This window comes from Musca domestica, unplaced genomic scaffold, assembly GCF_030504385.1.
Source record: "Musca domestica strain aabys unplaced genomic scaffold, Musca_domestica.polishedcontigs.V.1.1 10, whole genome shotgun sequence".
Taxonomy (NCBI): domain Eukaryota; kingdom Metazoa; phylum Arthropoda; class Insecta; order Diptera; family Muscidae; genus Musca; species Musca domestica.
This window is the reverse complement of record NW_026712115.1, coordinates 3,452,756-3,479,775: the sequence shown is the minus strand read 5'-3', so window position 1 is coordinate 3,479,775 and position 27,020 is coordinate 3,452,756.

The window sequence follows — 27,020 nt, the reverse complement described above, 5'->3', positions numbered from 1 at the left end:
TTTGAATATCCTTTATTTCCAATAACAAAACCAATAACATTGGCTTCTATGATAAAACCGATAAAATTCTAATTCGGAAATAAAACAGATATCATTGATTTTCATCACACCAAAGCATTTTTTCTTGTCGTTTTTAAAACCAATAGTGACAAAATTGGTTTCTATGACAGCCCTGAATAGCTTTAATGCGCGTCTACCAGTCATTGGTTTTGAAAATATTTACTTTTCATTTTTCAAAACAATAAATACATACACAAAATTGGCAGAATTCGGGAACACTTAGAAAAAAATTGCAACCAGCTGGTAGCTTTACCTTACCTTTTTATTGTACCATGATATGACCTGGCGTTGAGGGAAGTTGCCATTCAATCACATCGTTGAGTTTATACACATAAACTGTCTTGCTTCGCCAAGAAACACTAAACTCACCCAGGCAGCCATTTGTATTAATCTTCATTGCCAAGATCACCAGATCGCGACGTCTGAGATTTGGAGACAGTATACAATGGGAGACAGATTCTTTCCTAGAAAGTTGTGAGCTCTTTTTTGGGTTTTACTGTATTCGTTAAGTAAACTTTGATTAAACACCTCTAGAAACAATAAAATATATTTAATCTTAACAAAACTTTAAACAACAATTTAAACAATTTCAATTCCAACAATCTTAACTACGAGCTATAAACCAGACTAAACGCTTACAATAATCACCCAACTCCTTGCAAAACTTTATTGCTAAATATTAGGATATATGAAAATAAATTTACGAAACAATGTAAAATACCACATATTAACATGTGTGTGTGTGTTTGTGGATACCAGCCACCCTTTTCTGTTTTTATTTCGCCCTATTTCGCCCCCAAAAAAACATTGAAATAATTTGGCAATTTGCCGGCATTTGTTGGGGAGACACATGTCTGGATGCCAAATTCATGTTAACATGCATACGTACATACATGTAAATTTGAATGTATGTGTGTACTCATATGAACCCCTTGTTGTATGTATGTGTTTCCATTGGTTTAGATGTTATAATTTTTGTTGCAAACGAAAGTATTTTGACACTCACTTTCGTTGCTCCTCAAGTTAATCCCCCCGAGTTTCAATGATGTCTCCAGCACCACCACCACTGCCACCAATTTGGCATGGGGTTGAATTCCAAAGCCATAGAAATAGAGGAATAAAAACGAGAAATAAAACAAGCACGCACACCCATACACATTGACATTTATTGTAATTTATTTTTAATGCAACGCAAGTCCCTCTGCTGGCTGGATGGCTGGCTGGCTGATCCCGTTAATGTGTTTTCGTCTATGCGATTTTTGGTGTTTGTATTTCAATGAAATGTTCTAACGGCTTTTCTCTTCCTTCATTTCGTCCCCCTTTCATTCGGAAACTTGTTGGTTTTCCACCAAAGCTATTTAAGCAGTCCATGCACAGGGAGAATCTCATAAAAACAAGCCAGGGGAGCATTTGCTGGAACGTGTGCGGAAATGTATGGCTGGTATTTGCAAAACTCAACAATTTGTAAGGTCGGTTGGTGTTGCAAAAAATAACTGCAAGGCAGTGAAAGCATTGGGAAAATAAATATTTTCATTGTAAATAAAGGTACTCACACACACACACACACACACGTAAGAATACCTAGAAAGACGTACACACATACATATATACATTTGAAAGGAACTAACAAGGAAGGATATTGGAAACTTTTACACGCCAACAGAATCAGAAAAAAAAAACACCACCATAGCCGCCACATTACACCTTACATTCACACGCAAACAAACAGGAGGAACACACACACATGCATCCGTTGCCATGTTGTGATAGATGTGTGTGTATTGGTATTGTGGAGCCCATGGCAAAGGAAGAACAGGAAATTTTTAATTCAATATGGCTGCTTTCTAACTTCACTTGAACTTCATGTCATGTTTTTTGTCCGCTTTTTCTTTTACCCCCAAAGAACCAAGGCCAGTGAATGCTCTCCAGTTTGTATGTGTGTGCGTAATACAGGTGGACGTTTATATTTTGCCCGGTTTATGTTCATTTCTCTAGTTTGAGAATTATTGATTTTTCTTTCCCCCATTGGCCTTTTCGAAAGTTCGCTTTTTCCCCCATTTTGGGCAATGAATGGGAACAGTCAGACGGACACTCGAAAACGTTGAGGAGGGGGAATAAACGTATCTGCTACCACTTCAAATAACACAAACTGAATTTAGATTTTGGACAACTGAAGTTCAACATGGCGGAAGAGAGTACCCAAGGTAAATAATCAAAGGAGAGAAAAAAGAAATTTGAAAATGTTTTGACAGTTGCATGATGACTCAGCCACGGGCCGAGATACTGGTGGCAGGAGTTTAATGAAGCAACAAAGGTAAATCAGTTTGCAAGCATTTTGGGGCATTATCCATTTGACAGCTGAGTCATACTGGCGGGAGCCAGGGCATTCAATTAATAAAAATTAATTAATTGCTCCATATCGGAGAAATTAGGAATTAGTCCTGCAGCACTGGAGGTAAATGGATGCCCAAGGAAAATGTTTCCAAATCTGTTTGTGTGGGAAAAATCACTTAGTAACTGAGGCCAATTTTTTTTCCTAAAGAAAAAATTCTCAAAAACTGTGGCCAAATTATTTTATATAGAAAAGAAATCCTTTGTGACTGAGGCCGATTTATCTATAGACAAGAAATCCTCAGTAACTGAGGCCGATATTTTTCTATAGAAAAACAAGTAAAAAAGCTGTAAATTCTGCCGAATTTGGCAATTTTCAAAAAATGAATAAATTCCGTAAAGAATTCTGTACCAAAATGTGGACCTGCACAGACAATTTACTGTCATATCCTGTAGTATCTATTACGAACTTCAAATATCAATTTTGAAACAATTCCGGTGAATAATGTAGCTAAGATCATCAAAATACCGAATATCGGGAGGTACCGTTATATGGGGGCTATACGAAGACGTGGATCTGCACATACAATTTTCTGTCATACACTGTGGTATCCACTACGAACATCAAATACCAAATTTGAAAGAATTCCGGTGAAAAATGTCGGGGCTATACGAAGACGTGGATCTGCACAGACAAATTTAAAACAATTCCGGTGAATAATGTCGCTAAAATCATCAAAATACCAAATATCTGGAGATACCGTTATATGGGGGCTATACGAAGACGTAGACCTGCTAAGACAATTTTCTGTCATAGACTGTAGTATTCATTACGAAACTCAAATACGAAGTTTGAAACAATTCCGGTGAATATCGTCGCTAAAATCATCAAAATACCGAAAATAGGGAGGTACCTTTATATAGGGGCTATACCAATACGTTGACCTACATGGCCCATTTTCAATACCAAAACTCCTGCAGGCATAATATACATGTGAGTAAAATTTTATCAATCTACTTCAATTTGTTCGGAAACTAGAGTTATTTCCACAGACGGACGGACATAGCTAAATCGACATGGGATTTTATGCTGGTCAAGAATAAAGTGGGATCTAAAATATTTATTTCGAGGTGTTACAGACGGAATGACAAACTTAATATACCATCCATACTATGGTGGATGGTATAGGAAAGCTCAGTAAATGAGACCGAATTTTTCTCTATAAAAAAAAACTCCGTAGCTGAGGACGCTATTTTTTCAGTGTTTTCCTCTGTAACTGAAGCAAATTTTTTTCTACAGAAAAACATCCTCAGTAACTGAGCCCAAATGTGGCCTCATTTTTGCCTATAGAAAAATATATCCTTAGTAGATATCCGTAGATTTTTTTTTTTTTTTTGAATTTCGCGGACATTTTTTTTTTTTTTTTCATTTATATAGTTTTCCAATCCCAATCACATTAAACTAAAGCACTTTTCACAATTTATTATATCCTCACAGCAATTTCGAAACGATTTCCATAATTTGTCCCCCTAAAACTTCCTTTGAATTAACCTCATTCACAAAATGTGATGAAGTAAATAAACGAATTTGTCTTCGAAAGGAAATAAAGTTTTCGCCAACTGTCATTAAAGAGTCCTTAAATATTGAATTGTCACGAGTTTATCGAAGGAACAAAACAACAATCAAAATAATTTGAAAAGTTTCATTCAGTTCGTTGGGAGTTCATATTCTTAATCTTGACAATGATGGGTTCAATAAAACCGGAAGTGGGCACACAGCCGAGAGAGAGAGAGGGAGATGGGTTGGAGGCCAAGTGTTTGTCGACTTCTCATTAAAGGGAATGATAAAATAACAACGCCAACAATAACAATCTATCTGGAGAATGAATGAGAACCAAGGAAAAAAATTGTTATTCTATGGAAATTTTCTTCTGCTTTGCCATAAATTTCGCATTATTGACACCGCTGCCGAACGGGCACATCAATGCCGCAGCTGAGTCGCACACAAATACCGGGGATGTTGTGGAACACAGATACAACATCAAATATCAAGAGCATCAAATTTGAACAATGTCATCATTATCATCGACACTACACCAACAGCGGCAGTTCATCCCCGAGTTTTGCAGGATTTCTTGTTTCAGGGTTGTTTGGCCGCAAAAGCATCGTTTCAATATTTCCAGATAACCACGAACAAATACTGTTCGCCCATCACATCCCAGCGACAATATTCAACATCATCATGCTCATCACAATCTACATAAAGCTATTTGTTCCTACACACACATACACTCTGCTCCGCTCCTATACACTCACACAGATTCACTAACAATGAGCAACAAAATTGAATGTCTGACAGCAAAGCCAGGATGTGTAGCTGCAAATGAAACCTTGAGTTTGTGACATACGCAAATACTGCGTGATGCCATAAAGTCCTAAAATGAAGCGTTGTTGTTCTCCACACTGTTCCTCTTCGGGCGGGCAGGCAGGCCCGGAGTGACGCAGGAAATGTAACGGTTATCTACAGCGACAACTGACATCACAGGGATATGTTGGTGTTCGTTTGGGTCTTAGTTTTAAATCTCCACTCTTCCGCCTTCCATATTTTTGGGATGAACATTCGGTTAGTAATGAGAAATTCCAACAGCTACCAAACGACAGTCATAACAGTAGCGTCTAAAGTGATTGAATGGAGAAAATAGCATTATATGTGGTTTATGGTGTTATCCCAGTTTTAGCTGAACGCTCAAAAATGATCATGGGCGAAGCGTTTAAATTTTTGTTGAAAAGGAGGTTCAGAATTTAAAAAAGGAGGATAGCCGGAGAAATTCCATTTTTCCAGCAGGAGAAACGTTTCTGAATATAAAACAATGTGCCGGAAGTTGGAATAATTGCTATGGAAATATGTTAAAAGTCGGGAGGGCCGACTATATGATATCCCACATCATTATGCGTATTAAGTACCGGACCAAGTTTCACCAAATGGTAAAATTCAATTGAATTTTAAAAAATTTACTCAATTTGTACTGATATTGAATATATGTTACGCAATAACCATAAAAACGGTTGAAGTTGTATATCGAAGCAATATAAAAATTTGAACAGATCCCGATAAGATTTGAAAATGGTATTTTCGAGCAATGTCTGATGCCCGGTATCAAATATCATTGTTGTGGAGTACAGGTTACGCTTGTGAGGGATATTAACACCAAATCGGATGAAACATATATATGGGAGCCAAAGCTGTATCTGAACCGACTTTCACCAACATTTGAGGCACTTGCTTTTAGGCTGAACTCCATCGGAAGTTCCAATCCAAATCGGATGAAGATATATATGGGAGCTACATCCAAACCTGAACCGATTTTGACAAAATATGAAATACTTATTTCTGAGCTGTATCTTATATCTGGTACCAAATATCATTCTTGAGGGCGCATATTACGAATGTGAGGGACTTAAACACCAAATCGGATGAAACATATATGTGGGAGCTATAGCTATATCTAAACCTATTTTCACCAAATTTAAAGTACTTGCTTCTAGACTGAATAGGGTCTGATGTGCCAAAATTCATGTCATTATGGCTGATATTACACATTTGGGGCACAATAAAAGCAAATCTGATAAAGATATACAGGGTGAGATAAAAAAACTGCAACAAAGTCAAACGCCATCATTTTTATTTTTTTTTTTTTAAATTTATTGAATAATAAATTTTAGAATAAGTTTAGATTTGTTCGAATTGGTCACTTTTGGTACGAATTATGGTCTTCAAACATTGCCCGAATGTTGCTCTGCGTTATTTGGCCTATTCCTGACAAACGCTTGCTTGAGGTGATTGTCACTTTATGGTATTTTTTAGTGCCAACCTTGCTTTCCAAAATACTCCAGACACAATAGTTCAACGGATTGGTATCCGGAGATTTTGGTGGCCATTGTGCGCTGGAATTAAAGCAAGGAACCTCATTTTGTAACCCGTCTTGGGTGGTGCGTGCTGAGTAAGATGTTTCTGAGTCCTGTTGGAATGTCTAGGTCAGCGCCCAAAATGTTTGCGTACCCAAGGCTTTAATGAACCCTCCAAAATATTTTCGCGATTATATTCGGCATTTATTCTGATGCTAATGTTGATTAATACGAGCGGACAGCGACCATCGGCGGTTATGGCGCCCCACATATTTACCATGACTGGCGCTTGAGTTCTGGTGGCCAACCGAAGGTGCACATTTTTAGCTCACCTCTTTGGCAAGTAAACACGGACATTTTGGTTGTTTACAAACTGCTGGACAACGAATGTTTTCTCATCGAAGAAACCCAAATTCGACAGTTCACCACTTTCGGCCAAGCGAAGCAACTCTTTAGCTCTTTTGAGTCTATTTTCTTTCTGTTGCGGTGTAAGTTCTTGCACTTTTTGGAATTTCAATGACTCTACCCCGAGTTCATTTTTCAATATTTGCTGAATGGAATATTGCGATATGTTCAGCTCACGCGCCATTTTTCGGCCTCTGCGACACGGGTTTCGATCAAGTCACTTCTTTACTTTTCGAACCATTTCTGCAGATGTTGCTGTTTTATTCCACAAGTATCACGGTGACGAGGGATCGTATATATATATATATATATAAATGCGACTTGCATTTTCTTCACAAAAATACATGGACAGACAACGGACGGATGACATGCATAAACCGACTCAGAAAGTGATTGTACGAAGATCCTTATAAGTATAACTACTCCATGTTACAAACAAATGCACACAGACATAATACCCATACCACCGTGTGGTGTTGGGTATAAACATATCACATCCCGGGAACTAAGAATTTTCCTAAGTAAAGCTTTTTCTAAAAAAAATACTTCACTTCCCTGGTGCAATGTTTATGGAGATACCACTGTGTTTGAAAATTAAAAATGTACTATATTTTGGAATTTTCATGCTAAATTGTTTACATAGGAATTATAAAATATTAAAATTGTCAACATTTGTCAGCGTGAAATTTTATTTATCTTCTAAATTATCCTCTGCTCGAAATTGTAAATTTTGTATTTGTTTGAAAGATAGGGTTTCAAAATTTTGGAATGAATCAATTGACTGAGAGCAATAAAAATAAATTGACAACAAGATAACCGTAACGGTATTAAATAAATTTGCTGTGGTTGTCTTTGAAAATGTTCCACCAGAAAACAGTGGCGGGCTCAATCCTTCCTACCCTCTAATTTCACAGTAGCAGTAGTTCCTTAGCATCATTTTTAGTAATAACAAACACAACTTCAGAGCGTAATTTCCCTCTGAAAATGAAATACAAATACAAATTTCAATTCAAAATTATGATTATTATCATTAGAAAATATTCTCAAGGACCATATGGGCCGAAACGATACCAAATATGGCAAAGGGCAAGCTGTAATCAAACACAATGGCAGCAAAACTATGATAAAATGAAACCCTAAAAACAAGCTGACATTGCAAGAATAACTGTGGCACCCTCTGTTCTCCATAGCGAAAGATATCAAATCACAAAATTTCCAGGGACACAATGGACAATTTTTGGTTGGGCAAATATGAAAATTTTACAATTACCAGCATTATTTGCAAATACCCATACCCCCACAAATGATTTTATGGCAAGACATCTCAAACAGAGAGTTGTTCAAATAGTCTTGTTAATAATCAAAATCAAGGATATACTTAAGTACATATGTTCAGTGTTTTAGTATTTGTGGGAGTAGGGGGACGGTTGTGTGGGTGGGTAGATGTACGGTTGCTGATTTCGGTAATTGCATGTAATTTTGAGAAATGTAGGGTTTTGTCGTACAGCACTTGAATTGCTGATGACAACCCTTATCTTGGAAATAGTGCTTCTCCCAGCCACCCGCTCACCATCTACCGATTTCAAACAAAGAATAAAGCCAAAAGTTCAAGTATCAGCTTCAAGTGTTTTGAGAATCTCAACATATGTCGACTTTAACAAATGAATCAATTAAAATTGACACATAAGGGGATTTCTGAAGATATGGATTAATATCGTAAAATTTAATTGTATTCCTTTGAAATAAGAAAGTTTAAAAAAAGGAAAATAGCTTTCACTTCAAATAAAAGTTGAGTGTAATTAGAAACAATTGTTCAATGTCTTGGGACATTAAATAAAATCAATTGTATTTTTATGTTGATTTTAGAAAGGGCAAATAAAATTAAAAAGGAAAGTCAATATATTGTGGAGGAAATTTTGGAACTTTTGATAATTAAAATCCTCACATGCTAATGACAACTTTCAGCTAAAAAATAAATTTTTAGGTGCCTCAACAGTTTTAATGGATATTTTATCTCCTGAATAATAATATTGTATACTAGTCCCCATTTGGTATCAATATTTCTGCTGGGATTCCTGCAGAATTAGCAAGAAAAATATCCTTGAAAGAATTGACAATTTGTAGATGTCACACACATAACAGTTCATAAATTTGAACGAATTTTGGAATTTGCTTCTTTTCGTCCTTTTCGCCACTTATCGACATCTTGGTGTAATCGCGTCTAAAATGTACTTTTGAAGGAATAACCACGGTTTCAAATAGATAAGTTTCTAACATTGTCGCTCCTGAAAAATATATTGTTCGAATACCAAAACAATATGTAGTGTGCAGGGTATATTAAGTTCTTCATTCCGTTCAGAACTCATCGAAATAATAATTTTAGACTCAACAAAGTATATATATTCTTGATCAGCGTAAAATTCTAAGACAATTTACCCCTGTCCATTCGTCTATCCGTCTGTTGTAATCACAGTAGACTCACAACGAATTAAGATAGGACTCTAACATTTTGCACAGATCTGTATTTTGTCTGTAGGCAGGTCAAGTTCGAATTTGGGATCTATCCCCCCGATATTCGGAAGAGAATTGTTTATATATACCCTCTGGAAGAGAATTGTTTATATAAGTCCACGATATCATATAGCCCCCATATAACGGTACCCCGCGATATTTGTTTGATGATTTTAGCCACATTTGTCAATCAAATTGTCAGAAATTCTGCACAAGGAGTTATTTGTGAATATTTTACCCCCGAAAGAAAATTGTGTATATAGGTCAACGATATCACATATCTCCTACATAACGGTTTCTTCCTGTATTCGGTATTTTTATAATTGCAGACAAATTTTTCAATGGAATTGTCTTAAAATCCCCACAAGAAGTTCCTTCTGAGTGCTTTACCCCTGGAAAAGACTTCTCTGTACAGGTCCACGTTTTAGCGTTTCAAGCGGTATTTTTCGAATGTATTTTTATGAAAATTTTCAAGTTTCTTTCCAATTAGTAAACAGTTTTTATCTGCATTTTTTTACTCGTTCCTCTTATATTGAATATTTGGAAAATTATATATTGAGTATTTGTAAAAGAAACCTTTAATCCTAAATTAAAATATTTTTTTTCTTTTCTTTTTAGGTAAGTCCAGATAATTATACTTTGTGGTCAATAATAATTTTGATGAATGGTAAGAAATGCTTAAAAAAATATTCCGAGAAAATGAATTGAATTGAAAATTGTGAAGAACTTAAAATGGGCCACAACGTTCAAAAATCTATTTTTATTAAAAACCTGTTTCTGTATCCATAAAACTAGTACAGGCTGTAACAAAATTAAGGAGAAAATAATCCAAAATTGCTGTGATATACTCTTGACTATACTTCAAAACTTTTTACTGGACAAATTTTGCCTTCAACTAAACAGCAACTTGATTGTCAATATCTATTTGGCAGCAATATTAAGTTTGGAATAATTTCAAACACAATTTAACAGTTTAATATTTTTTCGTTCACCTTTTTATACCCTACATCGCACTGTGGTCAGGGCATTATGTCCTTCTGCATTTGTTTGTAAAGTTGAGAAGGAAGCGAATCAGACCCATAGTTCCTTGGGAAGATCTGCATAGAATTACATTTTGAGTCGATTTACGCATGTCCGTCCGTCTGTCCATATATTTTTTAACAAAGTACAGATCGCACTAATTGCCCGATCAACATGAAATTTCGCCCAATTTGCTTTTTATTTTGTGCAAAATATGTAATTTTATTCCAAATAGGACGGAACTTAACACATGCAACTGAATTGAACCTAGAAATAAGTGTGTGTCAAATTCTGTAGAATTCGGCTTAGATATAGCTGTAGCTCCGATATATACTCTTCATCCGATTTGTTAAACTTCTCCTCTACAGCCATAACATGCACTCCGTAACTCCGATATTCAGAGAAATATATTAAATACACCCAAAAAATACCTTCACCAAATTTTGGTCCAGTTTTGGCTATAACTCCCATATATACATTTCGATCTCGATTTCAAGTTTAGTGTGGATTTTGGTACATACCAACGAATTTAGCCTAAAAACATGTGCAATAAATTTGGTGAAAATCGATATAACTACCATATATACGCATAATCCGATTTTGAGTTTTACTCCCTCACTCCAACTATGCCAACTATCAGATACAGCAAAGAAATATCTCTGCTAAATTGTATAGAGATCGGTTCAGATTTGGATATAGTTCCCATATATATCTTCATCCGATTTTGCGCCTAAAAAGTGCAATATCAGCTTAGGTAGGATGGATTTTAATGAACATGGGTTTAGACACAAATTACTCCATCAAATTTACTAGAAACCTGTCATATAATAGTTCCTTTCGGTTTTAAATTATATCTGCTTTAAATTCTTATAAGTTCCTCATAAAAATGTTCATTTGTTATATATACCTCAACTTTATATGCAAAGTGGTTTAGGATGTAATAAAGTCGCCCCCGGCCAAGGTTGGCCTTTTTTATTGGTTTGTGAACTTAGTAAACCTTAAAAAGTACGGGAACACAACAATTGGTATCAGAAACCAATTTTTTACAATTTCCACACAAAGCGGGATTATGCCAAAGGTATGCGTAGACATTTTATTTTTTGCAATAAAGTATCATTGCCACTATAGTATTCTTTCAATTCCAATAGTATTTAAACAGTTATTACGATGAGGTACGTTTTGGCCAGATCAAAAATTATTATATACCCTCTCTAGCCATATGGCTGTTGAGTGGGTAGATTTGAAAATATTAGATCAAAACAACTTCTTATATAAAATATGTTCCCAAACTTCAGGGTCGTGTCAAACCATGGACAGAAAATTAGGACAATTTTTGACCTAAACGCCAAAATAAAAACATTTTACTTTCAAGAATATACTGCTGAATAGGTTATATTCCAAATTATAAAAAAGTTGGTTGGAAATGATTTTTAATCCATCGAGATACCTTAAATCGGAAGGTACCGTTTTAAGGGAGCTAATAGTAATAATTAACCTATATTGAAAATTTTAATTTCAAAACACAGACGGTATCGTTGAATCGATTTGGATTTTATACTGATATTGGTTCTGTGATAAGTACTTTAAGGTGGTAATTTTGAAATGAAAAGTTGTATGGCGGAGGATATAGAATATAGTTCAGCAACTCACATATAATTTAACTAAATTTTTTTTTACGGACTCACAATTTAAAAAAAAAAAATTATTCTTAAGCCATTTAAAAGTCAGATGATTTTTAAATTAAGAAGAATTTAATCAGATATAATTGGAGTTGAGCCAGTAGCTTTTATACCCCATTCCATACAAAAAATATTGAACCAAGAACAAAAAGTAACTCTCATCTGATTCCTAGCTTTAGCTCCAAGGAAGTGTTTTTCATAAAATCGAACTAAAAGGAAGTACGTTCAAAAGAACCCAAAATTGTATACCATTTGGAAGGAATTTGCAAATTTTCAAAATATACCGTTGAAAAATAAAATATAAATCATAAAAATAGCAAATATTAAGAGATACGAATATTTGGAGATACAGTTATATGGGGGCTATATCAAAACGTGTCCCATTTTCAATACCAAAAGACCTGACACATATTTGAGGAAAATTTTATCAACCTACTTCACTTCGCTCGGAAGCTACAGTGATTTCCACAGACGGACGGGCTGACAGACGGACAAATATCGTTAAATTAACACAGATTTTCATGCTGATCAAGTATTTGTGGGGTCTAAAATAATTATTTCGAGGTGTTACAAATTGAATGAAAAACTTTATTTACTATCCATAGGAGGGTATAAAAATAAACAACAATTTAATTTTATGTCCTTAGTACTTTTTGTACATTAAAATAACCAATTTTCTAAATCCTCCTTTTTTTTGTTGCACATGAAGAGGCCATCGTGATTAAGATTTTTCGCCCGAACTACATTAGCCAGGCAGTCACATTACTTTATTATTAATATGCAATATGACTCGTATTTGACAAACAGAAGGATATTTATCAAAAACCCTAAAAATATATTTATTACTTCCCTAAATAGTTTCAAATATTTATCTTTACCAATTTATCATAATTAGCAATAGAACATTCAATTCCTATTCCTTGAATTCCTTTTACATCTGCTCCTTTTTTCTATAATTCAATTTGAAAATGGAATGGTGTTTTTTCCCTTGGCATAAAAAATATTTCAGCAATTTCCACGGTATTTTGCTTGGTTTCAAAACGTAAACAACCACATGTTTGGATTGTTGTTATTTACGACTCTACGGACAGACAGGACGACCGACCACCTTTATTCAAGCCAATCTAGGCAGCCAACCAACCATCCATCTATTCGGCTAACGAACCAACCCAGCGATCAAACAACAACAGCAACGAATCAAGCAACCATCCACCTATGCATAATAGAATCCACTCCAAATGTAAATCCTCAGCACAATGAACACCTTTCACGTCACAGCTGTCGTTGTTCAATGTGGCAGTGTTCACTTTGTTACAACCTCGTGGCGGGCGGCAATGCCACCACCCTGATTGCCTTACAATACACGGCTGGCTATGTCCAACTGCCATTGTTTGAATGTATAGATTTGGTATTCTAGTATGTGTGTGTGTGTGTGCGAGTGTGTTTTTGAGAGAGAGGTTCAATGAATCCTTTTGGTCACTCCAAACAAAGAGCATATTTCCATGTTTCTATTTGATTTTCGTGAGGTTGAAATTTTTTTCCAACAGTTTTGGGGGTGTGTTTTACAGACGATTGTAGATTTGAGTTTGTGTGTGTGGCTTTGTTATCCTTGTGGCAGACATATGAACGTGCCGCATACCACCTGATATGTCTGTATGTGCCTCTACATTTATTCAATTTTTATAGTTTTATTTCAGCTTTTCCTGCTCTGTTTTTAATGACTCATAATGGATAATGTATGCCGGTTGGTCTGTCGGTCGGTCGGTTGTTCGTTCGATAGACAGACGGACTGCCATAGGTCACCGACTACAGCTGTTAATACCTGTCAATGGAGTCATATAGAAAAAAAAAGGTGAAAAAACTAGCCAGCCAATTGTTATGTATGCTACGTGTTTGGGATTATTAACAATGTCTGCATTGAAATGGCCATTAGTTTTAATGTATCCTTTTATAACAGGAACCACCGGTATGCCGGTCTTACCTTTGATGGCTGTTGGATGTCAGTTGGGTTTTGTGAAAAGGCCAAAACAAGGTGAAGTGACTTTTCGCTAATGCCATAATCATCAAAAGTATCTAGTCGATGACTGTGACACATCCTATTGTTGGTGTGTCTATTTCAGAATATTTGTCATAATTATTCTAATTAATGGATATCTGCTGATAATGGCAGACAGCTCTTCAAGGAGGCCTTCGATGGACATCTGCTATTCAATGTTATTTACCAAAAAGGTGTATCACTAACCAACGACAGCTAACCTTAGACGTTAAGTGGTGTAATCGAGGTGAAAGGTCATTAATTGCAATTATGTGAAGATGTGTGTCCTCATTTGCAAATAGCTGTAGTTTTATGGGTTTTAGGACCCACATAATGGAAGAGGGTGGGGGTTTTTAGATGTTGTTGTTATATGACAATATTGGTTCCATTGTGATATCACATAGCACACATAACGATATTGGGCGAGGAATATGTTTATTTATTAAATATATGTACAAAAAATAATACTACCACCCCACACTTCTTAGGGAGGTAAACACAATCTGTATCTATATATTCGAACTTTAAACTAAACACAGAAAATTATTGCAAGAATTTATCTCCAGAAGGGGTGGACTGACACGTCCTCATGTGAGGTCTAATGTTTTGTATCGGGAATACGCGATGCTTGTTCTGGCAAACATATTGGGATATGTTAAATTTTAAAAATCGGGCACTGATTTTCTATTTTAAGAGAGTACAAGAAATGGTCAACCACTTGATGTAAGTGTTATCGAAATATTATGAGGTGACAGCTTCGACGTATATTGGGCACATCTTCAATATGAGTTTTCATTTTTTTTTTTTTTTTTTTTTTTAAAGAATTCCTACTTTTTTGTAGAAGGTACCAGATTTGGTCTAAGGAAACCTTTGTTCCAAAACCGGTCTTTTTTTTAAAAGGCACATTTTGGTATATATCCATAAGTGTAAAAAAGTTTAAGAAACCTAAAGGCAAATGAATGAATGTAGAAGAGATCGGTCGTGGTTGTGGGGAGAGGGGGTGAAAATATGTCCAAATGGAACCATTCAGAATAAACCCTTAAAATACAAACTTCGAATCGAAAGAACATTTAAATATATATTAAATTGGTATCATTACCAAAACGAAAACCGATTTAACACCAATTACAATAGAGCCGATTCCGTGATAAATCATGGCCAAAACACATAAAGAGCCGTAAAATATAAATTACTCCAAAACGTGGAATGATTTCGGAGTTTTTTGACGTTCCAAGGTGAACACTAAATTCTTAATTTTAGCTAATTCCGTTGCAAAACGTGGTCAAATCCTTCAAAATACCAAAAGCGGCAGTCGAAACTTTAAATAGTGGTTATTTCAAAATGCAAAGCGATTTCGATATTTCAGGGCAGAGATATTCAATACGAATCGTGGACCAATATACATCATTGCAATCCCATAAGACTTTCAGAGAGAATCCATTCAGATTAATTTCTTCAAAAGTTGGGGTTATTTCCTTAGACGGACATGTAAAAATTGTCTTAGAATGTTACCCTGATCAAGAGTGTATGATTATTTTAATAAGTTCGAAAAGAACTCAGGAGCGTACACTGTCTGACTCAATGACCAAGAAAAAAATTTGCAACTAGAATATTTCTATTTGTCATAAGAATCATTTTGGGAATTGAGAGCTCAGTGGGGCTTCACCTTTCTCATAAGGTGATAAAAGGAAATATTTTTGAAAATGTGAAATACACGTTAAAGGTACAAAAAATACGATTTTATGAAACTACTAGGGTGCAGTAGTTCGAATCAAAATTCTATACTATTAGATTCTGCTCTTGTTGAATACTTATTTAGTTTTTCGAATGTCGTTGCTTTTTTTCGAAGTATAGATATTTTCTCAGTCCACAGCACCGTTAGAAACTCTGCTACTGCACACCCACACACACGAACACAAATTATTTTCTTTCCGATTTCACTTTCTGTGTGAACTATCACGGAATTTCGAATATTTTGCTTCCCACTTATATGCAGGACTCTGAACACTCCATCATGAGGAAAATAAATTTCTTGTACAACTCACATTCTCCCGCTCGCGAGTATTTTTCACTCGCAAGTAAAATCGAGCAAATTTAGGCCAATGTACTAAAACTTGCCAAAAATCCGAAAAAAGTATTTTTGGACAAAAAAGGGGGCCAAAATGTAGATTTTGTAGATATTAAGAATTCTGATTAACCTACCACAAAGACTTTGTGTGGACATATAGAATAGAATCTTCCTAGACGAAAAAATAGTTGACATTCCACCAAACGCTAATCGGGCTAATTGCGACTACATACATGCATACTATAGAAAATTTAAATGTAGAAATAAAAATTAATCACTATCTCTTCCAACAGAGACCAAATTTAATTATGTCCTTGACAAAAAAAAATCTACTAATTTAAGTTGTATTTTTTATTCAAATTATGCCACCTACATATTTTTTAACATATTTTTAAAACAATACAAATGTATATGGCTTTAAAGTTTAAACGATTTCAGCTTTTAATCCAATTAAATAATATTCAAAACTTTTTTTTGTAATTAAGCATAAGCGTTATTAACCAATTGAAAAATAAATAAAAACAAAGTTCGACAAAAATAGAATATCATTGATAATCACAATATGGAAAACAGAGATATATTGGAAAGCACAGTACCCCAAATAATGACTGACAACCCTTTAAACGCTAGATATAATATAAATATTTTTTAAGCGCGTGGGTGCTTTAAGAGTAACCTATCACAAACTACAAATACCATTTTTTAGACAAATCTGTGGAAATATTGGCGAAAATCGTCAAAATACCGAATATCGGGAGGTACCATTTCGGGAGGCTATACTAAAACGAATATCGGGAGGTACCATTTCGGGAGGCTATACTAAAACGTTACCTGATATATTCCGTTTTCAATACCAACAATATAACTTCTTTTGCCAAATGTTAAAGCTCTACGTCAAATGATGTGGTCTGTATCGTGATTTTAGGCAGACAGACGGACATCGCTAAATCGACTTTTGTGCTGATTGAGAATATACCCCAATAAGGGTCTTCGAAAAATATCTAGGGATGTTAAAAACGAAATGACAATGTTAATATAACCTCCTTTTTAAGGTGGAGGGTATAAAATTGGATTAAATGCATTAGTAAATTATTACATTTTTACGTATTTTTATGCCCCACACATCATAATGGTAAAGTTTTTATGTCATTGTGCATTTGTTTGTAACATGGAAAAGTAAGCGAGATAGACTTTTGAGGATCTTCATAGAATCGAACCAAATGTAGGTCGTATTTATTATCCGATTGAGATGAAATTTTCCAAACTATATTTGGAAACAACAACAACAATTATATTTAGTACCAGATATCTTATAGAGCACGGAAATATCTTTGCAAAAATTTTATCGAGATCGGTTCAGAGTTGGATGTAGCTCCCATGTATATCCTTAATCCGATTTCAGGTTTATTGTGCAAATAATGGCTAATATCAGCCCAAATGGAGTGAATTTCAAGAAGCACGTTTCCACTTGGCGGAACACGGCTCCTATATATATATATATATATATATATATATATATATATATATATATATATATTTTAAATATAATCCTTCTCGAAGTGATATGCAATTTAAAGCAATGTTATTTGGTATAAAAGATAAAAATGTGTCCGTCAGGTAAAAATCGAGTCAAATATTAGTTTACTCTGAAAGCAAATTATAAGTGCGCTTAAGCCAAATATTGATAGGTGGTATGATCAACTTCAAATAAATTCGTTTGTTACCGGAGCTCTACTAAGTTTGCATTTGGCGTAGAGTATCATATAGTCGGCCCCGCTCGACTTTTGCCTTTTCCGTACTGGTTTGTAGTGAGTGTGTCAAAGTCAATGGGAAAAAATATAATGAAAAATCAAAAGTGCAAATGATTTTAATTTTTAGTTAGAAGTTTCATTTTTTATCATTTTTAAACTTGTGCTAGGTAATAATATCAAAATTGCTAAATAAAATAAACTACGAAAGACCATAAAAGTATCCCGGGTTGCCCGAAAGCTTATCTTTATCAACAATTATAAGTAGTTATCGATGCTGACACATTCCATATATTTTGACACAAAATTATTATTTCCCTGCCGCTAGGAACGGCCTTTTAAATAACAAAAGAGCTATTGTATCCCAACTAATAAAAACTTATCATTTTCTATTATAAAATTCCAAACCATTGTAATGCCATTTACGACAGCCTTTCTCCTTTTTTAATCCTATTGTTAAAAATTGAATGAAATTAAGTTTATTTCCAATAATAAGATATTTGAAACTTTGGCCGAAAGTCTTACTTTATTATTCGGTTGCAATACTTCGCAGTTGATCCGATGTTTCCCTATTGAATAATAAAATCAAAACAGTCTTTTTATTATAGATGCTTATAATTACACACCCTATAGAAAATCACCATTCTCAAACTAAGAATATTTCTGTATACATTCCTGTTGAAAAAAAGACACTCCGTTAGAAGTTTCCAAATATATATTGGCCTTACATATATATTTTGGATATTCAATTTAAAAACTTAGATACAATGACTCTATAGATTTATATCAAGAATTGTAAACAAATCTATTCCAATCACGGATCAAGAGAAGTTACTAAGTCACATACTTTTTACTTTCTGAGGCAAAATCATTGTTTTTCCAGTCTTTCTTCTGGGTTAACATTACCAATTTTCTTCGCCAGCTTAGCCTAAAAGCTAACCCTTTTTTTTATTATAAAAACCTAACCTAAAACTATGCAATAATATTTTTTTTTTAAATTGAATTAAATTTATTTCTTTAAATCGATTCCAGACTATTTACATTTATATACAAATTTCTTTGATTTGAAAATACAACTTAAATGGATAACTCCCGAGTATTTACTGACCTTATATGTTATATTATTGAGCAATTTTGAAACACAATTTTTTAATATGCTCCAAGTCTCAACCCTCCCAAGTTAGCCTGTCCTTTATTCGCCTCATAAACTATTGGACGATTAAATGCGTCTGAACTCTACACTCTCTAAACAAAGACTAGAACCATTCATGCTTCTGCAAAAACTATAGTCGTGAAAGCAAAGCAAAAACAGTGTAAATAAACAAAAAAGAAACACAATAGAAAAATGTCAAAGAAAACACAAGAGCGAAAAAACGTGCCATAAAAGCCACGGCAAGTGTTACAACAATGGCAACAGCCAAGCAAGTACAACGTCAATACAAAGACCAAAGAGGGCACATCAACAAACCAAAAAAAAAAAACGCTAAACGTCAAAGTTCATTTACCTTCAAAAGGCGACGACAATGATGGGACCATATAAAATCGAAACAACAGCAAAAAAACACATTGTAAGGAGTACTGAAAAAAACACTACTGTAAATAGAGTTGCCATTTTAACTTTTTGGTACAAGATTTTTAAGAGAATAGGAATTATAAAATTTGGACAGTTCGTGAGGACATTTAGAGGTAGCTAAAATACATTTTTTCAAAAGAAAAGCTGAATAAAGAAAGTCGTTGTAAAGTTTAAGTGGCGAGAGAATATAGTCTTAATAAAAGATTATAGAATAGTCCTTATAAGTCCTGTGTAGGCTTTATATAATACCAAAAGGCAATCTCTATAAACGACCGAAATTGACAATTTATGAACGACCTAGAATGAGTCATATTAGACATATTAAAAATTGGGCCAAGACCAGAAAAAATATAATCTTAAAATTGACATTAGCAGGGTCTTTATAGGATAAGTACAAAAAATGTATTTAAGACGACCAAACAGTCTCCATATACTACTTATGTGGTGTAGTCCTTAAATACGACCAAATGGAAATATCCATTGATTAGACTACCAAATTAAAGGCCTACTAAGATGACCAATAGTGAGTCCCTACATACATCTTTTTCGACGATTAAAGAGACAGTATATATGGGGGCTATAGCTTTATCTGAATCGATCTTCACCAAATTTGACATACTAGCTTCTATACTCAAGTCGTAAGTCGTAAGTGCCAAATTTTCATCCCATTTTGGCAAATATTAGACGTTTGGTGCACAATTAAAGGTAAATCGGACGAAGTTATATATGGGAGCTATATCCAAATCTGAACCGATCTCAATAAAATTTAGCAAAGGTATTTCTGAGCTGCATTTGATATATTTCCCCAAATACTGTTGTTACAGAGTGCATATTACGGCTGCGGACGACAAAAATAACAAATCGGATGAACAATATATATGGGAGCTATAGCTATATCTGAGCCGATTTCGATCAAATTTGGCATACTTATTTTCAGGCCTAATTTGGCTGTATGTGCAATATTCCATACTATTCGGCCTGATATTACACGTTTGGTGCACAATAAAAGGCAAATCGAACGAAGATATATGTGGAAGCTATATCTAAATTTTTACCGATTATCTCCAATTTCAATAGAGTTCGTCCTTGGGCCAAACAAATGATTTGTGCAGAATTTTATCTGGATAGGGCACTAAATGCGAACTTTACTTTGTTTACAAAAATACATGGACAGACGGACGGACGGACATACATAAATCGACTCAAAATGTGATTCTATGCAGATCATCAAAAGGAACTTTGGGTCTATCTCGTTTCCTTTTGCCTGTTACAAACAAATGCAAAAAGACATAATACCCCGTCCACCTTGTGGTATGGGTATAAAAAGTTAATTATAGGTCTTAAAGACTTTTTGTTTTGACTTCCACAATACAATTCTCATAGACGAACAAGAGGAGTTTTTGCAGGGAGTATTTGGAGGCGAACCAAGTGGAAGATGAAAACTGAGTCTTCATATGATGTCATAGAGAAAACGTTACAGAAGACCAAAGCCAAGTCGAATATGCCACTTAGGATTTATAGATATTTTGTTATAGGCGACCAAAGAGTAGTCTTATGGCCCACGGAAGTGAGGATTTGAAGTTATCCAAGTTATCTTTATAAACTACCCATAGCACATTTCTGCAAAACATTTGATGTAGTCTTTATGTGCCACCGCAAGAAAATTTTTATATACGAACAAAAAAGATTTCCTATGGACGAGCTTAAAATTAACTCTTATCTTCCTCGAGGGCATTCACAAGCAACCAAATGTAATTTCTTTTCAAGAAGATATCATCAGCCCGTTTGCGAAGGTTTGAATCGGATACTTATTTGAGATTTCTAAAATTATTATTTTTCTTCTTCAAAATGTCGACTTTTTGCGGAAAGATCCCACAAGGAGTGATACATTGGAATGTGCATCGTTTGAAGAGAAGCCAGGAATCAAGGAATCCTGTTTTTGAATTCTATGATTATTCAAAATTTCAACCAATTGGGTTGTGTGCGTCGATGCAGCCGATATTTGCACATGACCAATATTTGATATAAAGATTTCAATGATAAAAACTATTTAAGTTGTATAATATTTCGAATTTTTGTTATAGACAAATACTGGCCATCTTTCCCATACACATTTTATGAGAGTTAGGTGTTTTCAAAATCTCAATTTTTTGTGGGAGGTACCAATGGACCGCTGTTGCCCACATATAAACCTATCTAGGCCTGTTGAAAATATTGGGAAGTGGCCAGTCAACGAAAAAGCTTTCTGTGAGATATTTAACTTTTGCAAATTTCTTAACTTTTACCATTGCAGTGATACCAGAAGTGATACCATCTTCGAAATTGATTTAAGTTTGACCAACATGATAGGTGTAAAGTTTTGTCAAAATTGGACACTCGTTTCGAGAGGCATAATGAAATATTAACAGAATATTCATAGAGAACACACAGGCATTAAGTATCAAAAGTGAGTTTCACGGGCAACTAAATAAATATAAAATTAAATATAAATAAATATTTTAAATCCCGGCGAAATCACAAAGCCATGACAAGGTTACTTCTGATCTTAATATTGATGTTAACATCCAACAAAACGGATATATATCAAAATATTTGCGATATATATGTTTATATGCTTGAAAAATCTCTCATATGTCGAGAACGGCTGAACTGATTTCGACAGTTCTCATTAATTCAGAATGTCCTCTTGGCAGGAAAGAAAAAACGTCTAAAAAAATAGCATAAAAATATCTCTCTAAAGATGAAAATATTGATTTAGTAAAATTTTCTCATATTTTTTCAATTTTGTCATATTTTTGGCATATTTTCATTTTGAATTAAACATTTGGTAATATTTCTACAGCTGACAAAACTAAGTAGTTAGGATATCAGGATATCATATACAGATCGCATTTATGGCCCGATCCTTACGAAATTTTGCATGGGGATTAGATGAGGGTCAGAATAGAAGCCTACTCTTTTTGGAGATGATCGCCATATATTTAGGGGTTGAATGGACCAAAAAACTGCAAAATTGTCAGCAGGTCGTAATTATTGCCCGATCCTCACGCACATTTGAATGGGGGTTACTGGGCATTGAAAAAGCCAAGCAGTTTTGGATGGCCATCCAAAAATATTCAATATGTGAAATAGTTTGCCAACTTTTGTAGACAAAATACGAAAATGTCCATTCCAGTGACTTTTTGGAGAATTCACAAATACAGGAAAGACGCACTTCTGACTATTTCGTTAACGCTGATTTCGTTGAAGAATATAGTCAAATGTCTGTATCTCATATTGATGCGTTTCAGTCAAAAACCAATAATAAATGTTAATCTTTTGCCACTTCTGAGAGATTATAGGTCTTTGGAAAATATTGGTTCCAGATCTAGGAAGACCATTTCAGTGCAACATCTACCAATAAATTGGAAATGAGCAAATTAGTTTAAGTTGCTATTATTCGAAAATTAGAGAACGGAACCTGATGGTTTTCTTTTATTATTTGTCACAATATCTTGTGGAATTCTTTCGAGTATCTCGCCTATATAAACTGTATCGTTTATTATAGTGTTGTAGGGTCGGTGTTGTAGCGGTCGGCCCCGCTCGACTGTAGCCTTTGCTTACTTGTTTATTATAAATCAAAATTAATCTTAAGAGAAAATCAGTGGAAAATCAATTTACGAATGAACGAAAGTTAAATAATGTCGTTAACACATGATGATTTTTCGCCGTAACAAAATATTGGTCCTTAATAACAAGTTTTTTTTTAATAAAACCCTTCTTAGATAGAATTTTTTATAGTTGAAGCATTAAACAATGTTGGTCGGAAATTCTGAAAACGGCAATACTGTCTGCAGATGGTGCACGTCTAGGGAATAGCTTACTTCCCTTCTACAGCAAATGTTCTTGATACGTACACATATGCACAAACAAAGGTTACATTGTAATACGTATGTGTACGTCCATGTTGGTTTAATTACACGAACATAAGCTACTTGGTATTGTACTCAGAGATTCTTGCACACATACGTATGTACATATGTATGTATGCATGCACATAAATTGTGTGCATTTGTTTGTCAGCAAGTGTTTACTTGAGAGTAAAGGACATTAATTTATCTTGACCAACGCTTTGATGTACATACATATGTATGTGTTTGTATGGTCACACGAGTTAGCATGGCTAAGAAAAAATGCTACTACAACTCTGCATGTTGTCGTTGTCGTCGTCGTCTTCGTCGCCATCATCGTCATTGTCGCATACCATCGTTTATTTACACTCTCTGACATGGATTATTTGTTACTTTTTGTTAAAACATTAATTTATTTTTCTTAGCGTTCACAAACACACACACGTGTCCAAAAGGACACTCAGTCATTTGTTCGCTCGCTCGCTCGCTGCTCATGCAATATTGAAAACAATGAAACCAACAATACACGCACTCACTATAAACGGAGCGTGCGATAAATAACAACGCTCAACACAAGTACAGAGACGATGCAAAGCAGACTTGATATTTCATCGATAGAAACATTGACCATAAAGAAGTGATGGAAGTTGTTTGTCAGTCCAACAGTTTGACTTTCAAAGCTTTGACATTTAAGCTTGAATAATATGCCACAGACTGTTCGTGACACTGTCAAGGTGCTGCAATGTTTTGAATTAATTTGTCTAATGGAGTTTTTGTTTCTTTTTTATTCGAGGAAATTTTGATGTGCGAATTAATGAGTTGAAAGAAGTTTTAGTTGCCAAAGGATAGGGGAAGATGAGTGATATGGTTTTAAGAGCGTATTTTAATGACTATTATAAGAAATAAATGAAATGACTATTATAAGAAATAATCATTGGTAATACTGGCCAAAGGAAAACGATCGTAAAACGTGCTTGTTACTTGCTTAAACATTTTTGCAACTTTTTACTATATTTTGGCTTTGGAGGTGTTTAAGTAATAATTGTTGTTTTTTTTTTTTAATACACAAAGTTGTTAAAATCTCTCAACTTCTAATAATATCTCCTTGTTGTATTAGAAGATACCGATTTCTACGGCACTTGACATATTATTTAACAAGCTGCCACACTTTAGACATCTAAAAGCCAACAAACCCGAAAATATAGTTGAGTTTTGTATCGACACAAGAGACGCCTGGATCGTAAGCAATCTTCATTGGAGGTCCACACCTACGAATTTGACGTAGTGGCTCCATTGGGAGAGCCCTGCCCGAGCCTCTATAATTGACAGTGGTGTTTGTTATGGTTATCAGTTTCTTGCAGTTATTTTCATTTCCATATTTTCCTCGGTGTAACGGCATCAGTGCGAGTTCCTATTTGAAGACTTGGCTCTTATGTATTTACCCCCGTTCTAGATCTTGTAGATCATCTGGATAAGATGGCTTCCTCAGGTACTGCAAAAAAAAAATATAAAATTAACAAGACGTATAGGAAGAACATTCGACTCCTCATTTATATTATTTTGTTTAGATCACGAGTCTTACAATTCTTCAGTCTTTGCACATTTCACAGACTGTTTTAATTTACATGTACAGGGTGAGATAAAAAACTGCAACGAAGTCAAACGCAATAATTTTTATATATTTATACCCTACAACACTATGTTTGATTGGGCCAAAAATTATGTAACACCCGCACAAAAATTTCCCACATAGGAAAGTATATATGGATCTTCCTAGCTCGCCGAGCTGAGTCGATCTAGCTATGTATGTCCGTCCGTCCGCCTGTCCGTCTGTCCATGTTAATTTGTAATCACTCTACAGGTCGCAATTATGGCCCGATCTTCACGAAATTGAAAATGTAGGTGGGGTGGAGGTCAGAATAGAAGATGGAGATGATCGCATAATATTTAGGGGTTGAAATGGACCAAAAACTGAAAAATTGTCGGCAGCTCGTAATTATCGCCCGATCCTCACGCACATTTGAATGTGGGTTACCGCACATTGCAAAAGCCAAGCAGTTTCGGATGGCCATACAAAAATATCAATGTGTGAAGGAGTTTGCCAACTTTTATAGACAAAATACGAAAATGTCCATTCCAGTGACTTTTTGGAGAATTCACAAATACAGGAAAGACGCACTTCCGACTATTTCGTTAACGCTGATTTAGTTGAAGAATATAGTCAAATGGCTGTATCTCATATAGATGCGTTTCAGTCAAAAACCAATAATAAATGCTAATCTTTTGCCACTTCTGAGAGGTTATAGGTCTTTTGGGAAATATTGGTTCCAGATTTAGGAAGACCATTTACGTGCAACATCTACCAATAAATTGGAAATGAGCAAATTAGTTTAAGTTGCTATTATTCGAAAATTAGAGAACGAAACCTGATGGTTTTCTTTTATTATTTGTCACAATATCTTGTGGAATTCTTTCGAGTATCTCACCTATATAAACTGTATGGTTTATTATAGTGTTTAGGGTATTCAACGGTCGGCCCCGCTCGACTGTAGCCTTTGCTTACTTGTTTTTTTTTTTAATTTTATTGAATGAAAGCAAAAAATTTCGGAAATAGCATCAAATTTTAAAATAACTTTAGATTTGTTCGAATTGGTCACATTTGGCACGAATTACGGCTAATGAAACCGTCACACGCTGCCCGAATATTGCTCTGTGGTATTTTTGTTCATTCCCGGCTAAGCGCTTGCTTGAGGTGATCGATGGTGTCGATTAGTGCCAACCTTGCTTTCCAAAATACTCCAGACACAATAGTACTACGGATTGGTATCTGGCGATTTTGGTGACCATTGTGTGCTGGAAATGAAGCGGGGAACCTCATTTTACAACCATTCTTGGGTGGCGAGTGCTGAGTTCTGTTAGAATGTCCAAGGTCTGCGACCAAAATGTTTGCGTGTCCAAGGCTTTACTACTCCCTCCAGAATATTTTCGCGATAATATTCGGCATTTATTCTGATGTCACGGTCGATTAATACGAGGGGAGAGCGACAATCGGCTGTTATGGCGGCCTACACCATCACCATGGTGAGTGCTGGTGGCCAACCGAAGGTGCACATTTTCAGCTGACCGCTTTGGCAAGTAAACACGATCATTATGTTTGTTTACAAACTTCTCGACAACAAATGATTTCTCACCGAAGAAACCCAAATTCGGCAGTTCACCACTTTCGGCCAAGCGAAGCAACTCTTTAGCTCTTTTGAGTCTATTTCCTTTCTGTTGCTTTGTAAGTTCTAGCACTTTTTCCCGAGGTCATTTTTCAACATTTGCCGAATGGAAAATTGCGATATGTTCAGCTCACGAGCCATTTTTCGGCGACGCGGCTTCGATCAAGTAGCTTCTTTATTTTTCGAACCATTTCTGCTGATGTTGCTGTTTTCGTCCGCCCACTTCCTCGTCGTCGGGCTACGGTAACGAGCGACGGTACGAGACATAAAAAATTTATGCACATTATGCTGGAGTGCTCTAACACCACTTGTGGTTTTCCAGCCAAATTTAAAGAAATCACACTTTTACGCTTTAATTACATCACGAATAAATTTTTTTCTGAAAAATTCTCACCAAAATGCTTTTGCACACTTGTAAACAATATGATGAGCTGTCACTGGTATAATTTTAATAGCTGACGGACGAGTGGTTTAGAAATGACAGCGGCCTGAAGTTGGTTGCAGTTTTTTCATCTCCACTGTGTATGTTCAAACAAATTTTTTATTGAAGCCAACTTCAAGTCATAATATTCA